Source organism: Rhagoletis pomonella, unplaced genomic scaffold (assembly GCF_013731165.1).
Source record: "Rhagoletis pomonella isolate Grant_MI unplaced genomic scaffold, Rhpom_1.0 Rhpom_scaffold_00006, whole genome shotgun sequence".
NCBI classification, from domain to species: Eukaryota; Metazoa; Arthropoda; class Insecta; order Diptera; family Tephritidae; genus Rhagoletis; species Rhagoletis pomonella.
Window position 1 is genome coordinate 12,491,046 of NW_023458560.1, and position 18,459 is coordinate 12,509,504.

Sequence of the window (18,459 nt, forward strand, 5' to 3'; positions counted from 1 at the left end):
AATAGTAGGGCTGTGCGATTAATTGATTACTCAAAATTTTAATTAATCATAAAGTAAATAACTCAATTATTCGATTAATTGGAAATTATGATTACTCAAAAGTTCAGTTACTCGAGTAATCAAGATTTTTGATTAACCAAAAACCAAAATATTTGAATAAAATGCTTTATGATTAATCAACATTTCGAGTAAAATGAGTAATCAACATTTCAACTCTTTACATATGTATAAAGTAGTTAAAGTTCCTTGATACTTTGAAAACAACGTTTCTGTTTTCAAAAATTAAAACAAAAAATTTTTTTCATGTACAGAATGTAAAAAAGAAAATAAGCATTTTCCAAAGCAAACTCTATTAACGAGCAAAATTATTTTTTTTGAGTAATCATATTTCAAGTAACTTGATTAATCATCGTTTTGAGTAATCGAAATCTTGATTACTCGAGTAATTGATTAACCGAATAATTGATTAACTAACTTGCTCGAGTAATCGAATAATCGCACAGCCCTAGTTAATATTATACTGTCTGTATATTTCTCATTCTGTCCATTTCTTTCAATGCGAAGAAAATTTTCCGCACCCTGCTTTTTAGCTACACTTTTTACCTAATTTGTATGAGTTTGACATAAAAGAAGAGGAAGAACCTTATCTGTCGCCAGAAAAATAGAAATAGATCTAATCTGGCCACAACCACAGCCGCCGCGTAGCCCGGTCGTCGCCAAAATAATTATCTACATAAGAGTACGTGTTAAAATAATTTGACAGCTGTGGTTTGTAGCTCGTCGTTTTCATTGTGTTCGGGCTAATATGCATTCGTAATGTGAACTTAATCGGATCATAAATACGGATTTTTTGCGGATTTAAATCTTTTCACGCAAGTAATATATGATCTAAATATGAACCAGATCAGACTATAAATGCGGGTTTTACAAATATCTCGACTCCTGCGCCACCTTACGGCAAATTTTTTTTGCATTTATTTCTTTTCATATAAGTAATACATGTTCCAAATATGAACCAAATCAGATCATAAAAGCGGGTTTTACAAATATCTCGACTCCTGCGCCACCTAGCGGATTAAGTAATCTTTTATATTGCATTGTCCTCGAGTACTGAGCTAAGTTTGAAGTTTCAAGTCTGTCTGTAGCTCATCGGGAAGTTTGTTAAATATTGACTGCAAAGTTCCAGGACATACAAAGATACATACATACTTACATACATACAAGTGAAGTTAAGTAAAAGCTTGTAAAAAGCACAGCTTCACATCTTTGACGATTGCGTTGATCGTTGTTTTTTCATTAGGATGCAAAACATTAGATACCAGCAAAAAATAGCACAGGGAAACTTTACTAACAGCCGCACTCAGAGTCGTTTAATGATTACTTAAGGTGTCCCTCAGTAGCGATTTGAAAAAAATTCCCTCTCAGAGTCGGTTAATGATTCGTTAACGGCATTAAATGAACATTAAAGTTAAGTAAACAAAAACCTTTACTTAACTTTTTAACGAATGATTTTGAAATTTTTTGTTTGTTTTCAATAAATTTCAATTTCGATAAAGTTGTTGTAACAATGGCAATGGCCCAGTGAGCAGAGCACTTTCGAGCCATTCAAGAGATCCGAGTTCAATCCTCGGCATCGAATTTTTTTATAAATTTTTCTTTAGTTTTATTGCTTAAAAAATTTATATTTTTTTTTTATTTAACGTTTGGAAACTTTTTTGATTCATCTTTTTTCTTTTACTTTCGGTTTCTCAAATTTATAGTTTTTCCTGTTTTAAAAAAATATTTTTTTCATCTCGTTTGGTTTTTAGAAAACTTATTGCTAAACGATAAATATAATAACCCTATTAGCACATCTTTCAATTAGTCATTCGAAATACAGAAAAGGGCTTTCAATACAGTTGCCGAAATATTAATACGTTTGTCTCTCGAAAGACTGAGGCGAGTTGAAAGGCAGAATTGGCCTGTTATTGGTCTTGTTTGTCTTTTAGCAAACAGTTTCTAAAAATTTAATTAAATTGAAAAAAATTTTTTTGGTTTTTATAGCAATAAAGTCTATAAATCAAAAGAAAATTAGATCCAAAATGCAAAAAAAAATCAATAAAGATAGCTTATAAAAATTAAACCAGAAAAAATAAATAAATAAAAAATGGAGAATTAAAATCTTCCTGCCCTAGGACTCGAACTCGTATCTCTCGAATGGCATGCCAGTGTTCTGCTCACTCAGCCATTGCGTCTGTGAGCCAGTGCGTACAAAATGATATAAATACTTATTTTTATATTTTATTTCAAACTGAACGAAAAACGTGAGTGATGCCACAAAAATGAAGGGCCGTAACTGGGGCCATACTTAAATTTATTATTTCATAATTTTTAACTCTGAGAGGAAACATTAATTAACAGATTTAACGATCATTAGTTAAGTGCCCATTAGAGCTAATTTAAGGAACGTTTCTGAGTGCGGCTGTAAATGACTTACTACACAATATGAACATGACAAGTAATTTAATCGTAAAACTTTATTCTGCTCTCTTGTGTATGTCACTTGTAATATTGCATTGGATCGAGGTCCAGCTTTTAGATTGCATTTGCTCTTCAATATATGTTTTAATCTTACTTGATTTACAGGAATTAGCAACATCGGCGACATATTTAGCTTAAAAAACAATTTACCCATGACAAACAGATAGATCGCAAATTCACCTTTACATTTCCACCAACACCGTCTGCCACACTTTTTCCATGACCAGACGATGTGAAATTCCAAGAAGCATTATCTTAATTCAATAATTGGCAATAGCAATGGGTTGATGCAACGTTTGGGGCCAAACCTTTGGTTAATTTCAAAAGTTAACACACGGAATGGTTCCAGAAGTAAGATCCTTGAATTAAAATACACCAGTGAGAAGTGATAACTGTTTCTTAGGGGCCCCGAAATAGACAGCTTGTATTTTTTCTCATATTTACATGTATAATTTTGGTAAAACTTTGGGACAATACAAATAATTCTGCTCCAGATTTTGACTTATTGTTTCAATAGCTTTATGCTGATGACCGGTATTATACGCATGTACGCTGCAATTATCAGATTTAAAAACTGTAATTGATTGATTGAGCAGAAGTTTCATGTTTGCGTGGATTTTACGCATGCAAGTACATATCACGTTGCGAAGAATAGCGCGAACAAATCCAAAATGGTTTATACAGTGGAATGGCTGACTTCCAAAACGTCAATTGCTTTGCATACGTACAAAGTATAATGTTCCATAACGCCGAACTACAAAATATTGACAATGTATACTTTTCCAAAATGCATCCGAAAAGTTATAGAAACGGAGCGCTTGAGCAATCAGCGCATCAGAAACAAAGTTGATGCTTCGTTTGTTATTGGTTACCATTGGTGTTTTAAAAATTGAAAATTCAGAAAAATTGTTCATTGCTATATTCAAAATTTAAAATATGCAATGTATCTGGTTGCAATGTGTCGTAACTCTGCGTATATAAACAGTTTGAATACCGTAGTATAACAAACATTGTATTGATACGTTTTGGAAGTCAGCCAATCTCGAAAAAGTTAACCCAAATGTCCCAAGGACAATTAACTTTTTCGAACTATTAACTTTTCTAAGCGGTTTTCAAAATTGAAAAAACACAATAATAAACATAGATTTTTTTTCAAATATAGCACGCTAAATTTATTTCAGTGAATTAGTTTTCATCATTATGGCTGGTTTAAAGGTCGCAATCACTCTTGGCAATATTCATGCACAGTAACTAAATATAATTTTTACGAGGTGCTTTAAATAAGCAGTCGATACTTGTTTGTTTTTTTCTTTTGTGTAATAACTCTTGGCCCTTTCGTGCACATATCGGGCGCGTTCATAAGACGTAGCTGTTGTCCAACCGTTGACTGTTTGTCTTAGAAACGCACAGTTCAGTAGTTCCGTTGAGGTCAATAGTTGGCAACATTCCGCCAATTTTTCAATCGCAAAATTTTTTCGCTACCTGTATTCTACGTGTTGGATCGAAAAGACTTGCGCCGTTTATATTAAATGTACCTCCTTACCCAAGTTGTTTCATGTTATCTACAGATCCTTTACTAGCATATATATGAAAGTTTGAAACTAAACCATCACTTGCAGCAAGGACGAAATTTTTAAGACCAAGCGGATTTGGTTTGCCGGCATATACTAGCAAAATAGACATCGCGCCGAAAATGGGATCAGCTGTTCATCTAGCGATGTATGATAGGGAATGGGCAGTGTCTTACATTTACATTACAGAATAGGTTCAAAGAATGGTCTAATTTTCCAAAGTCGGTCTGGCGTGCAGCTATCATTTTCTGTTGAAAATCGGAAGCTGACAAAATCGGTTTCTCGACATTTTCCAAATAGATACATCGTTAATTCAGGATAACCTAAGCATTACATTAGTATATGACATCCTGTCAAATGAAGAAGCTCTTCTGCTGAAGTTTTTAATGAATGGTGGTTTAATTCATCAAATGGTAACTTAAGCGGGGCTCTTCCCAAAAAAGCATTTGAAATAGATTCTGGAGTATCTTCATCATAAATAAGTAAATCATTATTAGCAGGCCGACCTAGTGAATAACTCCCAAATGAAATAAATTCCAATAAAAATGAAACAACACCTAAATTAAAGAAATGAATGTTTTATCTTGATAAAGGTATTTGTAACATGACTGTTTTTTCGAATTTAATGACTTAAAAAATTTAAAAAAAAAAATTGCTATTTCACACCCAAAAACATACGTAATAATAAATATTTCAACAGGAAACAGTTCAATTTTTGCTTTTTTAATAAAATATCAATAATGTTGCCGCCACGAGGTTATAAAAATGTAGCTGTCAAAGCACTAAATTGCTGGCAATATTTATCAATATAAAAGCTCTGATAATTATTGCTTGCCAAGAGCAATATACGGTCTCCATTGGCAAAATTTTGCCTGATAACATTATCAAGATAAAAACTTTTGCCTGTAGGACAGCAAATTACTTTACAACAGTTTCAGAAACCGTTAGAAAAACGTCGTTGTTAAATTGTAATTTTAAGAAAAATGAAATAAGTCCCAACAAAAATGAAATAACTCCTAATAGTAAACAATAATGAAAAAACACCCAACGAAATTTCGTGAAATAAGTCCCAACGCACTGGGAGTTATTTTATAATGAAACAAGTCCCATTTTGTATGGAACATATTTGGCAGTTATTTCACTGTATTTGGGACTTCTTTCACTGTACCGGCCGACCTGGAAATCTAGGAAAACCAAAGAAAACCTAGCGTTGTAGAAGTAAATCTATTTAAAACTTAATATATTTACCCTTTTTTAAGCCATTTCAAATGTCTTGACTGGGAAGTTACATTAACTGCTGCAGAATTGGCAGAAGCGGTTTCTAAAACATTTTCATCATTGACACCGACATGAAAAGTATCATTCACCTGGTGAACAATGACGCTTTCTTCAAATTACTCACTACTGCGATCTTCGAAAGAATCCTGCACTTGCTGAAAAATTGCTTCGTAGTTATCATCGGATAGTTCAGCGTCGTTATTATATTTACAGCCAGTTTCACCAAACTTATTTGAATGGAAATTAACTTTAATTTAATTTTTTATTTAATTCTCATTTAAATTATTTTCAGTTTCAATAAGCTATTTATTTAAGTGAGTAAAAAGTGGTTGTAAAACAGACTAGGCCAGCGAACGCTTTCATTTGTACTGAGAGCTTTTGAAAGCTTTGGCACACTGTGTTGTAAAAGCAGGGCTGGTATACAAGTACGCAGCAGATACACAATGATCAGGTGATTAAAAGTGTAACATCTCTGAGTGTGGTTATTCTGATTTAATTTTTATTTAAGTGAAGAGCATAGGTCACTTAACTTAAAATGGATTGGTGAAACCCAAAATTCAAAAATCGAAGTAATTTTCACTTAAATGAATCTGGTGAAACTGGCTGTTATTATAGTTTTCAATTTCTTTGTCGTTGAATTTTTTGGATATATCTATAGTTTGGTTCGAAGATAAAATCGTTAGGCATGGATGAAACAGCGGAATTGCAGTTTTTAACATTCAAACACCCACAGTCCACAAATGTGGACAAGCGTTACTGACTGCTTATTTCCATAGTTTTTAGTATTTATTTTTGTTTTACAGCACTCGTATACAGTTTTTTTGTGTTTGAATAATATTTCCTTCTTCACTAAATTCATTTAGGGGATTCCCTTAAACGCGAAGAGCAGAAAACTCGAAAACCTCGAAAGTTTTCGAGGCTGTTTTTGGGAATGCACCTTTTTTCAGCCTCGTAAACAATGGAGAAATTCCGAAGTTTGACAGCTCATTCAGAGTTTTTTGTATAATACATCGCATCAGCTGAAATAAATACATATAAAATCAGCATTGAAAATGCCACGAAAAAGTGAAAAATGTAAATTGTATGAATTTATTGCTCAAAACGCAGTCAACAATTATAAAGGCAACACTGAAACTTACGAACGACTTTTCGAGGCTTTTTTCGCGACTAATTTGCCTCGAAAGTTTTCGAGGCACGCGAAAATCGCCACTCATACAATTTTTGACAGTTGTTTTTCGAGGCTGGAAAAGTTTCGAGGTTTCGTGGTTTTCGAGCCTCTTTCGAGCTAAAGAGAATCCCCTAATTGTTTGTTATCGTTTTTACTTACCAACACCGCGACATATTTGCAAAACGTATATGAAAACACCGAAAACGTAAACAGACAAACTATTTATAAGAGTAGTAAAGCGAGAGAATACGTTTCCTTTCTGTTGCGACATTTGGGAGAAATAACGAACAAATAGCAAATATTTGCCTATGAAAATGTATGTCCACATATGTGGACATCATCTTTGGAATTTGTTCTCTCGGCTATAGATTATCGGACTAAAAAATGCGATACATGTTTTTGTCTACAAAAAAACGTATCCTATCATTTTTTGATAAACCTACTGGTTTAACGGTTACCTATACAAACTTAGAGTTAAATTTATGTCATTCTTACAGCTTTTTCTTCTATTTTAGGTTAAATAATTAAAATTATTTTCAACTATCCAAAAAAGAATTCATTTAAAAATTGAAAGTGTAAAGTTTAATAAGTCTTGCAAATTAGTTCTACTGAAATCACCCTATTTTTGGGGAAAAATATTAAAAATCCAATATATATTTTATTGAGTTATGTTTGAAAGTTTGTTTTATAATTTTTTCCCTTAAAATTATTTAGTATCTTTTTCTAACAGGGAATTACAATTTTCAGGATGTTTGTAAAAAGTGTGCAATATTTAATGAAAATTTTAATTATTTCACCTAAAATAGGAGAAAAAACTGTAATAATGGCATAAATTAAATAATTGATGAAAACAGGTCCCAAAACGACAACATTTTGTGGCACAGCCCCTGGCCTGAAAACTAATACGGTTAACAAATGGGCTCGATTATTTGCATAAACAGCCTTTATTTGCTTTGACTCATGTATGTATTTTCATCTTTAAAATGCGCATAAGCAGCCGAACAAATGCGCGAAATGTTTAGGAATTAACTCGGATCCGGGGAATTATCGATGACAACACTGGTAAAAATGGCCAGCTGTTGTCTTTTGTACAAGTAAGCAAACAAAGCGGGCGAGTTTCGCGTACGCGGTAAACGAGTGGTGAGAGTTGCGCGTTACAACCTGTAGCTGATGGGTTCTATTCTCTTGGAGCGGTTGCGAAAAAATTTTTGTTTTTTTGTTTTTATTATTTATTTTATATATATTTTTTTTTTATATATATATTTAATAATAATAATAATAATAATAGATTGGCGCTTACACATATGTTAGTGTTTGCCCGAGCTTCTCCTCCGATAGAAGAGCCGTCAGATAGATAAGACGTGTTTAATCGAGCTCTGTTAATTTAACGTTTTTCTTAGTGAAATGAACTTCTTTAGTCTGCATTATTTAATGCTTGAGATAGTGACTCTATATATCTAAAAAGTTTATTGTTGATTTCAACAAACTAATCTAAAATGCCTTGTGTATGCGGACAAAAAGTCGATCGCAATCGCGCGAAAGTGCAGTGTGCTCAGTGCAAAGAATTTTTTCATTTGGATTGCGCCGGTGTTTCGCAGAATGACTTGGAGTTTTTGCTCAGCTCAAACAACAAATACTTTTGTAAAGAGTGTACAGACCTTCGTCGAAAATCTATTCGCACTCCTCCGCCTTCTGTGAAGCTGGTGGACAGTGAAATTGCCAATAATTTGTGTTTAGCCAACTCAACCGGTGTGCAGATAAGCGAATGTGACGATATATTTTCCCAACAACAACCACAAAAGTCAGCACCAACTAAATCGCTTAGTGAGAAGGTAAACGAGTCTGAGCTGCAAACTACGTTATCTAAAATTCTTTGTGAACTCAAAGCTCTTAAGTCAGAACAAGCTCGTTCTCTTACTATGCTTCAAGCTGTTCAAGCTGACAAATGTCGTTTAATAGAAACTAATGAGAAACTGCACTCTGATCTAACATCTCTGCGAAAACAATATGATGAAAACATTGCTAATACGCTTGCTTCGCTCACAGCCGAAGTAAAAGAGCTTCGCCGCTGTACGTGCCAATGTATGTGTTTAAATAATAACAAACATAAGTCGGCTGAACACTTTGTCACTGCACCCAGAAAAAGGTTTAGTTATAATAACCAAGATTTGGTTATAGTGATCAAGTGGCATAGTTGGATATGGCGAAATAAATATATAGTTCACGAAAGTCTGCAATTTACTTAAGACTTCTAGTTGGGCAAATGTATATTTGTTAATAATTACAAAACGACTACCTTGATTGGACAATATTGTTAGTTGAATAAAATCATTGTTGAGCAAATATAAACAATGCTTTGGTTGATACAAGTTTTCAATTAATCTTGTGAACTTGCCGTAGACTTGAATCAGCTAACCGTTTATTATTGGGAAAAAAGTTTCAGTTTGACACAAATAAAAATTTACTCGATGTTTGTTGTGTTTACTTTCTTCTTTTATTTGCATATGTTAAGCATAAAAATACGTACATATTTACATAAGTTAGTTACTAAAGTAAATAATACATATGTATATGGTGGTAAGAATTTCCTAAAGAACAACGATGAAACAGGAGCAGTCGTGCGAAAACCCAGGTCAATATTTGCTGGAAGTATACTGCTTTGCTTTTTCCTTAGCTAAATAGACACTTTCAAATTATAATTCACATGAATTATATATCCACTGAAAAACCCCGGTTGGAATCGAACTTTATATTTTTAATTAAACTTTAAACTATGCGCAGCAAAACTGAGGGCCCTATTGCGAGTGTCGACTGGCAGTAGAATAGAAATTTGTCGATCGAGTCGATCATCTTTTATTTTGCTATTGTGTAACTTGATCGATAAAAATTTGCGCTATTGTGAATGGCTGACTGAATTGTAAACAGCTGTTTCTTTGTTTACATTTGTTTCTTTAGTGGTTCATTTACATCATTTTTAAAGTAATTGCTTTTATTACAAAATAAAAAAAATGGACTTAGTTAAAATATGGTTTAGTGATGAAGGAAGTTGATGTGGAAGCTAATAGATTAGTAGAGTTGGCTAAAGCAAGGAGGGAATTGCGAGATTCGTCGGAGCCCTTGGAGTTGGCAGATGAAGTGTATGTTCATATGTATGTAAATTTTATGAATAGAAGTTGCATTCCCGATGCTTCACGTTTTTAGGTTTTACAGGATTTGCAGGAAAAGCTGTTTTCCTCATTAATAAACTTTATGGAAGTTTAAGAAATACGGTGCGGTTTAGTTATTTGTATAATGATGTTGGGTATTTGTGTCCAAACGCGTGACCCGATTTTAAAAACTTTAACATACACGTGTAGTGAAAGAATCAAACTTTGATTTAAAATAAAGATTTCAAATTTCCGAGCACTAGTTAATTAAAAATTATGCAGTTTTTTAAACTTTGCTGTTGATTCTGCGCAAAAACACTGTGGATGGCGTAGCCGGAGTTATATGCACAAGAAGTATTGTATATCTTTCACAATAGAAGCGGAGCTTTCTCCCCTACTCTTTCCGGAAATTCCTTTGCATATGTCCTCACTCCCCTGCATCAAAACAACCAACCGCGCAACTTGCCTTTTGTTGATTACAATTTTTGACCTGTAATTCAGACACATACATACATATGCATATTTCACAATTTTTTACAACTTCTAGTTCAATTGACTTACTTTTTATGCATTATAGTACCACTTTCTTACGTAAGTTTTATAAACGCAAACTCCAACGACTGAAAAACAGCAATAGAAGGATGAGCGATTAAAAAGTATTCACAGTCGCTAATTGAGCGACTAAGCGACACTCGCAATAGCATCGTTAATCGATAATCGCTTAATAGTCGTTTATCTACTGCCAGTCGACATTCGCAATAGGGGTGTGAAACTGTGACAAACAAGTATAGGCATGTCATAGCACACATGGCGCAGCGATCGACATGCCATAGCTTACTGAGCGCTCTGGGACCACATGCGTGTTTCACCCATATACGAACAGCGGTAGCGGAGCAATGATTTCCACGCACAATGCAATGGTCGGCATACTAGCGCATTCAAACGATTCAATAAGTGGGACTGTGTGCATTGCTCAGCTGGCGCTCTTCGTATGTGCTCAGAGAGCGCTCAGCATTCTTTAGGGGTGGCTCACAAGCATGAATATGTTCCACTCTCAAACCAAATCGTGGTTGTCTCAACTAAGATTTGGTAACTATGACTAAACCACGTGTTGAAAGAAAGCTTATCTGCATTAACAGAGCTTAATAACATCCTTTTATGGACCATACGTTAAGTTCAATGGAATTTGTAGAAATATGCTTCAAAGAAATATTTATTAGTATTAACCAAACCCTTCAACTAAATTAACGATTTGTTACAACCTAGATGAATATTAGAAGCTTTAATATATTTAGTTATAATAACCAATCGATGGTAATAGTTCCCAATCCTTGGTAACAGTTCCCAAATAGTGTCAAAATTCGGGAACTAAATATCTTTAGTTGTCGAAACTAATCCTTTTTCTCAGTGTGACTCGGGCTTGACCGTCGGTAATGCTGATGCTAATGACATCGTCGCTGCTATAGCTAATCGGCCACCTTCATCTCTATCGTCTTCTTCTATTTCTATCATCCCGGCTGCTTCTGATTACTCGCTGCCTGCTGCTTCCCCTGATATTGTTGAGGTCTCTAATGCAGTCAGTAAGAAGCTGTCGACTTACGCCTCAGTCGCCACACCTAGTGTCAATGTTTATGTTTCTAATGCTTCCTCAGACTCGCTTGCCCATACGTCTGCTAGTACGAAAGCGCTTAATGTCGCGAATGGGGTTACTAACACTTCTTCATATGGGAGTAGCACAGCTGAGTTAGGGTGTGCCAAAAATCATGAAACCATTGAACAAGCAGTTATAAATCTTGACCAATCTACTCGCGACTGGATAAAGGTATCTGATAAGCGACGTAATAAAAAAAATGAATTGCATGTTATCGGATCCAACAATAACATCGAACTTAACGTTTCTGTTGCTGCACAACTAAAGTGGCTACATTTAGCTTCTTTTCTGCCAACTGTTAGTCCTAGTGACATGTCCTGCTTCAGTCTGGTTAAGAAGGACGTCGAACCCAATACTTTAAAGAGGGTTAACTTCAAATTGGGTGTTCCTGAAGATGTATTCGGTAAACTTCTCAGGCCTGAGATTTGGCCCGCTAAGGTCACTGTACGCCCATTTCGTTTTTTTCAACGGAAACCAATCCAGTCGGCCAAAACCTAACATTTGAAAATTCGAAGGAATATTCGGAACGTGACGGTGCGCCCCCTCCGTTTTCTTCAACAGCCCGAAAGACTAAGGTTCTGACTGTCAACGACTTATTATATACTTCTAAGCCTATTAATGAATTAAGAAGAACTTATACGCTTTATTATCAGAATGTAAGTGGTATGCGTACAAAATCCTCTAAATTTTATCGTAGTGTTGTTTCACATGAAAATGATATATTAGCTTTAACTGAGACTTGGTTGAACGAAAATTTTTCTTCCAATGAATTTTTTGATAGTTATTATCATATATTTCGTAAGGATCGTTGCCCTAATGCCACTGGTCTCGAGAGAGGTGGTGGTGTCCTACTTGCGGTCAGAGCCAATTTATGCAGCAAACTTATTCCTATTAATTATTATGATGGAGATGTGGAACAAATTTGTGTTAGAGTAAAATTTGCTGGCAATAAAACAGTAGTTTTTCTATTGTCTTATATTCCACCCAGCAGCGACCTCGCTGCCTACAAAAAGCATATGAACAACTTAATCTCTATAATAGATAATGCTAATCCGTCTGAGGAGATAATATATTTAGGCGATTTTAATTTAAGTAACGTCTCTTGGCTAAGCGATTCGAATAATATTTTACCAACTAATCTCAGAACGGATATCGATATGCTAGTTGTAAGCACATTGTTTTCGTATAGCCTAAAGCAATGTAACTCTTATCCCAATAACAATGGTAGATTCCTTGATCTAATTTTTGGGTCAGCTGATCTTCGACTATCATGTTCGGAGTGTTCGTCTCCTATTTTAGAAAATAGTCTTCACCATAATGCCTTGGTGGCTCATTTTGAGTATTATAGCTTCGATAAAAAACCTACTGAATCTGCTGTTGAATATAATTATTTTAGTGCTGACAGTGTAGCGATGAATGACTTTTTACTAGCCACCGATTGAGCTTTCCTGAACTCCTCTATTGGACCAGATACTTCTTACGCTATTTTGCTACAACGACTTTCGTTAGCTATCTGCAGTTTCGTACCTCTAAAGCGAATAGTTCCAAACAATAAACCACCCTGGTTCAACTCGAAACTGAGTAACCTAAAGAACATTAAAAATAAAGCTTTTAGGAAACATAGAATGAGTACTGATGAAGTTGATCGATTTAACTATGTAAGACTTAAAAAGAATTTCGATTGTCTTAATAAGTTTCTATTTAAACAATACTTGCTTAAACTCGAATCGAAACTGAAATCAAATCCATCTAGTTTTTGGTCCGTTATAAACTCTAAAAGAAAGACCAATGGTTTCCCGACAAGCATGGAGTATGATGGTGAAGTGTCCAATAATACGCAAGATACCTGTAATTTGTTTGCTAAATTATTTCAGAAGGTCTACTCAAAGTTTACCACTTCATCAATTTCTGCATTGCATAACTCGTCTTTACCACCAATCTCGTTCTTCGACATTACCGTCGATGATGTTCTTCTGTCAATTTCAAAGTTGACAAGCAGCGCAAAATCTGACAGTGACGGTCTTTGTCCGTTATTTTTCCAAATTTGTTCCTATACCGTTGCAGATCCTTTGGCACTTCTCTTTCGACAATGTCTGAACTGCGGAACTTTCCTAGATTCGTGGAAACTATGTTCAATAAATCCTATATTTAAGTCTGGCGACCGTAAGGATATTTGCAACTATAGACCTATAGTTAAACAAAGCACCCTGGCAAAGATATTTGATCACATTCTTCAACGTAAGCTGTTCGATCACATTAGCAATGCTATTGTGGAATGTCAGCATGGATTTTTTCCTGGGAGGTCTACTTCCACCAATTTAGCCTTAGTCACTAATCAAATTGTCGATGCTTTTGAGACTCAGGCGCAACTCGACGTCATTTACACCGACTTCTCAAAAGCATTTGACAAAGTTGATCACTCAATTCTGCTACGTAAATTGAAATTGTATGGAATCAATGGGAAACTGTTGAAATTTTTCACCAGTTTTCTATCGAATAGGAAACTTTTTGTGTCAATTGGAGGCGTTAAATCATCTTTGCTTATCGATGCTTGGTCAGGAATTCCACAGGGGACTGACTGTGGTCCTTTATTGTTCCTTATCTTTATCAATGACCTGCCACAACAATTTAAATTCGCTAAATGCTTAATGTTTGCAGATGATGTTAAACTGTTTTTAACAGTACGTAATATTTCTGACTGCATTAACTTACAATCTGACCTTGATTCCTTTGCCGGATGGTGCAATAACAATAACTTATTTTTAAATACGAATAAATGTCGCGTTGTTTCCTATTCAAAAAAGGTTGGCACCACTATTTTCAACTATAAAATAAATGCTCAATCGTTGAACCGTTCTTATGAGATTAAAGATCTGGGTATATTATTTGACTCCAAACTCTCTTTCGCTAGTCACATTGACTTTATTGTCTCAAAATCTTTTGCAATGATTGGTTTTATTAGACGTAGTTCCGGAGACTTTAAAGATCCAATGACATTGAGATCACTTTACATTTCTTTGGTAAGAAGTCGTCTCGAATACTGCTCATTTATATGGAACCCATTCTACGAAGTACACTCATGTAAAATTGAGAGAGTTCAGAAAATATTTACTAAAATCGCTTTGCGTATGCTTCGTTGGCCTGATGGCCTCCCATCATACACCAGCAGACGTAAATTACTTGGGCTCCAGGCTTTGTATGAGAGAAGAACTTGTTCCTCGCTCTTGTTTGCCTATAACATAATTAACTCGAATATTAAATGCTCTGATTTGTCTAATTTATTCATCCCCTATATTCCACCGCGTAATCTTGGGCATACTAGATTATTTATCGAAGTAACTCATAAAACAAATTATGCAATGAATGAACCAATCGTTAAAACTATACATCTAGTAAATCGATATAGCAGCGTTCTTAATTTTAATAGTAGTTTATATAAATTTAAACTTGAATTGTTTTCTATTTTTAACTAGTCTGTAAGAAAGTTTGTACTTTTTAGACTGAAATAAATAAATAAATAAATAAATAGATATGTGGCGTGCGCCTTGATGTTGTCACACATAGCGGAGGGTCCTACAGTTTTACGCCGACTGCGAACGGCGATTGTATTTTTATGAGAAGCTGTTTTTCATGGCAGAAATACACTCGGAGGTTTGCCATTGCCTGCCGAGGGACGACCGCTGTTAAGAAAAAACCTTTTTTCTATATTTTTGCGATGTTGCTTTTGACCAGGGTTTGAACCCAGGTGCTACGGAGTGGAAGCGCGCACTGCTTACCACTACACCACAGCGGCCGACATTTATTTATATATTTAGTTTTAACTTATTTTCATTTGCTTTATTTAATATCAAATTTTTTATTTTACTCCTAGTTAGTTTAAATTTTTAGAGTTGAATTTTATTAAAAAGTCTACAACTAACTGAAAGCAACGTAAAAAATAGAGAACTTATAAAAAAAAAGAATGAAAACCAAATAAATGAAACCGCAACTGGCCGTGGGACTCGAACCCACGAACTTGCGGCTTGTTTATCCGCTTTACTGCTGTCTGTAAGGGTAAAATTATTATGCACATATGTGGGCCAGATTATATGAAAAAGCTTTGTCGTCTGTCACAGGTTTAAGTTCAGTGATTTTTAAGTAAAACTTACGAAATAACAATTATTTTTGAACGATAAATAAAACTTACAAGGTGGGTTTTAATTTAGAACAGAAAAATAAAAATCACCGCATAGGTTTTATTTCCTGAATGAAAAATATAACTCATTTTATAAGTATTATTTATTGAAAGCAAAATAAAACTCAACAAGTATTATTTTGCGAGCAAACATAGAACTCATGAAATAATTCTTATATTTGATGAAAAGAATAAAAATCAAAACATAAGAATTAAATATTGATTTTTTTGATATCGCTTATAACTGTTACTGTCCCTGCTTTTTTCTACAACTTTGTTTCGCAGCGTTTGCATGAAGCTGCAGCATGCTTCATCAGCTACGTTTTTAGGAAGTTGCTTCAGCAGAAATTCGAAGCCAGTGAACGCTTGCTGAAATGGCGACTCCGATGACAATCCTCGAAGTCTCACTGCGTTCTGCTGTGTTTCAATGAGATCGTAAACCTTTTTTAAAATTTCCTGGGTTTGCGGTTGGCGAGGTAAGCGAGATCGCTTTGTAGGTGGGGTGGTCTAGAAAGAAACAATTCAACAAAACAATTTTCAATCGCTGCCATACTCCAATACTGCCGTAGTCCAAAAAAAAAAAATTTTTGAGTTAAGTATGCAGATATGACCGCAACCTATTTTTACGTTAAAATTGCATATATACATATATATATATATATGTATGTATAAACTTACGTAGTCATACTGGGAACCAGGATATTTGCAGGTAAGTCGCTACGTCTTCGTCTTCCTCCTGGGAAGCATCCTCGACTGTCGTAAAAGTAATAAAACGTATACTTAAATTTGATAAGAAACTAGATTTTTGAACCTCCTCTTTTGGGACACATTGTGCAGGAACAACATCTCCTCTGCAAACTCCCAGTCAATGTCCTACCGGTCTTTTCAAGCATTACGCTAATGCGGTTCCACGCTTGGTCCACAGCATTTTTATTGAAATGCATCGGATTATTAATGCTCCAGATTCTCGCATTTTCCTTCACTGCGGAAATTAATTTCCCATAGCCATTTTTTGTAACTTACTTAACTGAGCTTTAACCCGTTTCGATCAATTTTGTCGATTAAAGTAGTAGAATTCATGTGTTATTTAGCCGATATCTCTTTAGAGAATTTAGTAGATTTACTACAAAAACGCACTACTAATCTAAAAAAGATAAATACATATTCGTAATCCACGACCCAAAGTTATGTATACGTGTTTCGGCGATTTTGTGCCATTACAAAACTTACGATTTTCTCTACAATGTAATTATTTTGAAAACGGAATGATATCATTAGTCGGTTTAGGTACATATATATAGATTATTTTCAGCAAATCGTTTCGAAAAGTCGGCATCATTAAAGTTTTACGCCCCCAAGTTATCAGTCTACGGGACGCCCATGGGCGGGAGCTACGAAATTAACAAGTCGAGTTTAAATATGCAAAATGTATGAAAACTTTCATTACACGACAAGAGAAAAAATATTATGTAAAATACTTTAAACATTCTATTACCATAATACCCCAACGACAAAAATTGTGTGCATATTAAAATCCCTTATAAATATGTAAGTATGTATGTACATAATTGAAACTACTTAGGACTTGTTAGCATTTGCTTGTATATGCAAGCATACATTTGTATGTACACAAATAAAAACAATTTGTCTTTTCAGATAGTTTTCGACTTAGTCACGTTCCATAACATATACATATGTACTAGCAACATCTGTCAAACCGAAAAGGATAACCAACCAGTAGATTGACAATGACATTCCGACAAATCTTCTTAGCGAAAGCGCCCATTTATACATACATATGCGGTCAATGTACGAGCAACCAAAATGCACAGAGTGCCGGAGAGAAAACTTATGTACATCTGTCAACGTCTTCAAATATTCAATTTGTTGCAATTGGCAGAATACGTGTTATTTGAAATGACAGAGATAAAACAAAGAAATTGGTTTTCTACAGATTTTCTGCTACAAGTGCACACTGGTCGGATGAGTCAAATGAATTCTACGAAAGAAATAATCTGGTGCTTAAAATATATAGTAAATTTTATATAACAGCATACTTTTAATTTGGGCCTTTTCAAAGTAAAATTTATGTTCGGTATTTTTGTTGTTGTTTTGGTTCGTTGTTTTTTAATACAAACTAAATCAACTTTTAATTGTCTCTTGCCATTAAAAAATTCGTATTTATTTATTTATATATTACATTATATTATTGTGTAAATAAAAATAGTTAAAAGCATGGGTTAAAGAGTAAATATGCACGTCTTGTTTAGTTTCCTGATATACTCTTAAGTTTTATAGAGTTAAATCTTTGATGACGAAACATCGCCAATCCTTTGCGAAAATCTTCGAGATCGAACAAAAGTAATGCCGTCCTCTTCCAATACACACTTTCAGTGAAGCAGGCTATACTCACGGCCCTACAACAATACAATAACTTTCTGGGGCTTTTACTAAACCGGGGAAACTAATAGTTACAGTAAAACCTCTAAAAGTTGCTTACATTTCTTGGTTAAGATGTTTGTAGTGCCTAATTAAGTTTTACATTTATCGGAGCAAATTCCTAGGTAGGCCGAACGAACATATGAGTAGCATTCCATTATTGATAAGGGAAAAATCGTAAACAGTTATAAAATAAAGTATCTAGTAGAAAAAACAGAAACTTTTTTCTGAAATATTCGCGTATATTCAACGAAATTAATGATTGTTTTAAAATAAAAACAAGTCAAGAAATATGAGTCCGGGCGAAACCGAACTTTATACATATACCCGGATCACGTATTAAATATATTTTTTTAACCATTCTGTAAAAGCTGGGGGTTTCACTTGATTAGCGTACGTCATAAGTAAGCCGTGGCGTCCGATTTTCCGAAATCTATAATCTAATTTCTTATTAAGATATTGTTATGAGTATTAATGTAGAGTAAATAAGCGTCCGTTTACGTATTTCTAAA